The following is a 6,000-nucleotide window of genomic DNA, read 5'->3' as shown; positions in this document are numbered from 1 at the left end:
TAAATACCATCTTAAAACTATTAGTGTGACCCAGGTCCGGTCACGGGTTGTGTGCGATGTAGTGCAAATACGATAAATCATGCACAACAATTAGAGGCAAACACCGCTTCAATGATTCAAAAATTAAATCACAATTCCAATTCACCAAGCCTGCAAAACAAAGGATTAGCCGATCACTTCTCCCCTTATAACTCCCAATCTGCAAAAACATTTAACACCTAAGAATGAGAATTCAACCAAAGTTTACCAAATCAAGTGATTTCTTTTTCATGAAATTATCTGGCCTAAGTCCTCTTTGGATCCCCAGTGGAGTCGCCAAGCAGTCGCGACCTTCAAAAATAAACGGGTTAATTTTCGGGCTAATGGATTATCAGGTTAATTAATTAACTAACCTAACTCGGACTCTCCCAAGTCCATACCAAATCGCAACTTATGGTTCATGTGATTATCTTGCAAAAGATTTTTTCATTTTTTGGAGCCGCCACTAATCATTTTTGGTAGGTTGATTAGAAACCTAAATAAAATAGCGGGAGAAAACTATCTTATTTCCGCGAACCAGAGATTTTGAATTCGGGGATTTGGTTACGTTAGATTTCTCTAACGCCCTTTCGGTACCATTTTCATGAAAAATATTTGATTTGGCAATTTTGATGGATTTTGCTTGAAATTCAAAGATGCAATTTTTTTGGTTTTTTCTTCTTTTTTATGGGGATGTAAAACATTGAACTTTGTACGATATACACCATGGGTGATTTAGAAAGAAAGAAAACGCAGCCAGTCACGAGTATTTATAAAAATAAATTAACATGTAATAATGCTAAAATTTGGAACACGTGGCATGTCTAAAATAAACAAACAAATGTTCAAACCAAACGATTACATTTTTGTAGATCGAGATGGAAAGGATTACCTTCTATTACATAAAATCTTACTCACATACACATTATAGTTCCCTTCAAGATCTCGGAGCTGGAAGAACGCGGCTGTCGTCGAAAATGGCAAGCAATGGCGTTGTTGGGTTGCGAGGGGCGAAATATGTGTCGGGACTCGTCGAAGATGATGCTCGACTAAAACACTTTTCTTCACTCTCGAATTTTCTCTTCTGATTTTTCTCAAGAACTCTCTTTTTCCTCTCTAAAAATTCCTCTCAAAAACTCTCTCAAAACTCTCTCAATTCTCTTCCACTCTTCCTAAAAAACTCTCTCAATTCTCTTCTACTCTCTCTCTCAATTCTCTTCCACTTCCCCCTTCTAAAACTCTTCTCAAGAGCTCTCTCTTTTATAGGCAAAGTTCTTCATCCTTCATTCTTCACCTTCATTTCTTCACCTTCCATCTTCATCTTCTCTTCTTCATCTTCATTTCTTCACCTTCCATTTTCATCTTCCCTTCTTCATCTTCATTTCTTCACCTTCCATTTTCATCTTCCCTTCATTATCTTCCCTTCATCATCTTCCCTTCTTCATCTTCTTTTCATTATCTTCCCTTCATCATCTTCCCTTCTTCATCTTCTTTTGGTATTTGCAATACAGTCCCCGAAGTTCCAAGTATTTGCAATACGGTCCCCGAAATTTTAAGTATTTGCAATACAGTCCTTGAAGTTTCAAATCTTCTCGGTGTATTTTTCCATCCCGTGCCTAGTCTAGACGCATGCTAAATTAAGTGTTCTGCTTGCCCGATTATATGCCAATGCAATGTACGCTAAGAATAAATATGTGAGATGATTTTTTTTATAATTTTTATGCAAAAAATAGATTAATCAAAATTTAGGCGTCAACAGTCACTAGACCCGGGGAAGGCGTCGTTGAGGGTCGTGCGACCCATCGTATCCTCGCTGGGGATCACACAATGCAACTGGTGGCTAGTGGTTCTTTCAATGGAAGCTCTTTTATTTAAAGTCCCTTGCTCCAATGCAAAGTTCTAAAGGCAAAGCATTCCCAAACTCACCCTTAGTTATGACACTCAGTTTGACCCAGCAATTTTATACCTGAAAATTTTTTGTTATGGGCAGTCAAGACGGCGAACAATCACCATGATGCATACCATTGTTATTTAGGTCTTGTATTAATATAAGAAATTTAGGTCTTGTATGCAATGTCAGAAAGGCAATACAATTCTAGAAAAGAGATGGCAATGGTCCATGCATGCAAGTTGCAACCTCGCAAAACCCTCATAAATTCCTTATCCAATCGCAAGGAGAACCACCCCTTATCGAGAAACTTCAAAGTCGCCTCTCATCTCACAACCTATTCAAATGTCCATTGAGACCCCATGCATCAATAATTCGCGGAAATATTAATAGTCTGACGCTTCCCACCACGAAAATGTTTTAACAAAGACAACATCGACTCCCGGTTTGACCGCTGAAATGGTACTGGCGGTCAGTGCAAGGGCTGACCCTAAACCCAATGAAAATCGAGATTGGAATTGTTAATTATTTTCATAGTAAGCGAAGAAGTGGACAACGCTTCCACCTTCCTAGGACAGCAGGCGACATCTGGATGTAGCGATCGTTCACTGAATTGCATTCGGTGGTGATCGTGCCGTCCACGTACGTTCAAGGTTTCCATGCTGGTGAAACGCGGCTTCGTGGGCTCTAGACTTGATTTAATCAAATGCATTTCCAATTGAAAACGTGGATAGATGCTCGAGAAGTACACAGTGCACGCTATTAAAAGACAGAGACATCACAGGATGCATTTGATTAAATCAAGTCTGAGCTGGATGGCGGCGGTGACATCTCTCTTCAATTTCATGTTCATGCATCATGGTTTCTTCCTTAAAGTTTTGCTTGATGGATGGTGAAATATGTTTTGTTTGATCGGTTCTAGGATTGGATCCGGTATTTTGTCCACGTTGTGGAACCTATTGTGTCGACACTGGCTCTAGATGAACCTATCTTGTGTATCTCCAGAACCGCCCCAAAATTTGAAAAGTATCGATTTCGCCAAAATCGGCGAGAGTATATATCTATAATAGGAAAAGACTGAAGTCTGTAAAGTCTAGCAATGACTTACTACTAAACTGCAAATCGATAATATTGTATCTATCTTGTTTTTTTTACAAATGATAGGTTAGAGATAGAGAATGAATCACCTGTCCTAGTAAATGTAGAACCACAACTACGTATAATATTCTTACATACACCGTGTGTCATGACCTAAAATTCGAGAATTCTAGGCTAACGGATTATCGGGTTAATTAAATTAACTACCCTAATTCTAACTCCCCAAAGTCTTATCGAATCGCAATTTTGGTTCATGTTATGCAAAAGTTATTCATTTAGAGCCGTTGGTAGGCCGATTAGACAACTAAATAAGATATCGAGAGAAATATTTTATTTCTACGAATCAGAGAAAATGATTTCGGAGACTTGGTTAAATTAATTAGAAAAAATTAATACCCTTTCGGTACCAATGTTCATGAAAACCTGTTTTGACTGATGATTTTAATCAAATGATTTATTTTTAGAAAAATGCAATTCAAATGACCATATGATATACGAAAAACAATGATTTTTTTTTGTATTTTTCGGGTTAAATTAAAATAAAGAGAGAATGAACAAAAATGAATAAATATGCCCATAATATACCTTAAATTTTTCGTAAAATTCTAACTTTTATCCGCAACATAATCTTATATTCAAGTCAAGCATACTCTTAGATTCGAGTCAGTAAATGGATATAGTATAGAATATCATCATCCCATTCTAGGAATGACAGAATACGAAATTCTATATAAAATTACCAACCCATTCCATCGAGATTGAGGATAGGCTATGTAATTTTCATGCACGCACAATCGTACTTTAAGATTAAAGTTAGATATTACCTTTTTGCACATTTCGAAAAGTCGGGCACATAGGGAAGCATATATGATGAGCATATGCATTTATAATTGTGCAAACTTTATAACAAAGCAAGACAATCACCACAAAATAAACAAATATGACAAGATATGAAATGCAATTACCAGACAAGAAGTAAAAATCAATGACCAATGTTCACAAATTTCGAAAATTATATGGGGTGGCACGAAATTTATGTGGGGTCCACTTTCCCATCCGCCAAAATTCAATCTTTTCAAATTTAGGAAATTATCCCTTGTAGTTTTTCAAAGTATTTTCAAATAATTCCCGAGTTTAGAAAGATATCATCCATCCAATGCAGTCTTTTCCATAATATAATATAAAGCCAAATATTCACATGGATAATGCAATTCAACCAAACAGAGATAATACCAAGGCAAGATTATCCACAATACACGCACAAATTCGGCTATCTAAGAGGGAGTGCTGAATTTGACCAAAAGAGAGAGAGAGAGAGTGTGTGTGTGTGTCGAAAATCCATATCCAATTGGCCAAAAAAATTCATATCCTTTTCAGTCTGACCAATTTGATCTTAGAAAAATGCTGAACAACTTTTGGTTTTGAAAAAAGATTTTTTCCAATCAAATTCAATCAATTTTCAAGAATATCATTCATGTTCATCAATCAAATCGAATTTCTTAGAAAAAATTAGAATTTTTGTGCAAAATAGCTCAATTTTCGATTTTAGTAAAAGAAGTTACGAACTCGGTTTTCGATCAAGGAGACGAACATTTCTCGATATGCTAAATCGTACAATGTATCAAGCAACTCTAGGTCAAAGCACGGTGCAAAGCGACTGGCGATGTGCATGGTTGATTGAAGACAATACAATTAAGCAATATCTTAAAAGGTTCGTCTTTGATAATCAATTAAAGGTTCACTACTTTTTCATCAAAAAAGGCTTGAACTTTTCCAATTTTAATTGCAAACCATATATTCATCAAGATATAAGAACATAGATGTAAGTTACCAATCGAATGAGCATGAATTTGCAATCGAACGTTGGAAAATGATACCTTTTTCCAAGCAAAATTCTACACCTGTACGACTGCTGAAAATCAGCCAAAGTCGCCTCCTTTTGAGCATATTTGCACCCGAATCGAGCTCCCAATCACAAGGGATTCTAGCACCAAATAGCAAACGAGTTAGATTTTGAGTGATGGATGAAAAAAACGGACTGACCAGCCAAAGAACTGGGGCTAATCAGTAGCTCGGTGAGGCGGAATGGGCGAGCCGGCGTTGGGGCTGATCGGCGGCTGAGCTTGAGGCGACACCGAGGCTGTGACAACGCACGGACGGGCTGCATGGCTGAACTGGGGATGCCAGATTGGTGAGGTCCACGACGGCTGGACGGAGGTGTGTCACACACGGAGGAGTCTCGAGGAGGGGGTCTCGGTCGGGTTACTCCTTGGCCGAGACTTCTCTCTCTCTCTTCCTCGTCTTTTGCTCTTGATTAGGAAACCTTGCTAGAGTAGGATTAGATATGGCCGTAGTATTTCAAGATTCCGAATATATTAAAGCTCTAATTCCTAGCTAAGTTGGGACTTCTAATTTAAATAGATTTTGATTTAATTCAAACTTTGAAGAGTTCAAATCCCCTAAAATACTTCAAATTTTTTGCCAATAGGAGGGGTATCATCATGTTGGCCGAAATTTTCAGCTCATGTGGGCTTAATCGTGTAATTCCATGCCTAATTCGGGCTTTAATTTATTAAATGAATAATTAATTAAAGGTCTCAAATATTTAAAAGAACAAAAATGGGCTGAATTAAATTTAAAAATAGGTCCAAACCCCATCATAGAAGTCGGCACTCCCTATATCCAAGCCATAGCCAAAATTTTCAATTAAATTATGAGCTCACCGCACATTTTTGGGCTCAATTAAGGCTTTTTTCGAATAATAGGCAGTTAATTAAAAGCCTTTATAATTTAAATGAGCTCGAATAGGCTGATTTCAACTCAAAAGTAAACCCCAATGGCCTTGTGGATTTTCGGCACATGCTCCCCCATAATTGCCGAAAATTTGCCTAGGTCCGAGCCTATCAATTTAAGCTCAATTCCTTCACCGTCTATTTAATTTTTGGTGAGAACTAAATTAATTCTCATTTTTATGGAAAAGAAATAACTTAAGGAAA

The sequence above is a fragment of the Rhodamnia argentea genome, chromosome 7 (assembly GCF_020921035.1).
Source record: "Rhodamnia argentea isolate NSW1041297 chromosome 7, ASM2092103v1, whole genome shotgun sequence".
Lineage (NCBI taxonomy): Eukaryota > Viridiplantae > Streptophyta > Magnoliopsida > Myrtales > Myrtaceae > Rhodamnia > Rhodamnia argentea.
The sequence above is the reverse complement of the archived record's forward strand: the minus strand, read 5'-3'. Positions refer to the sequence as shown.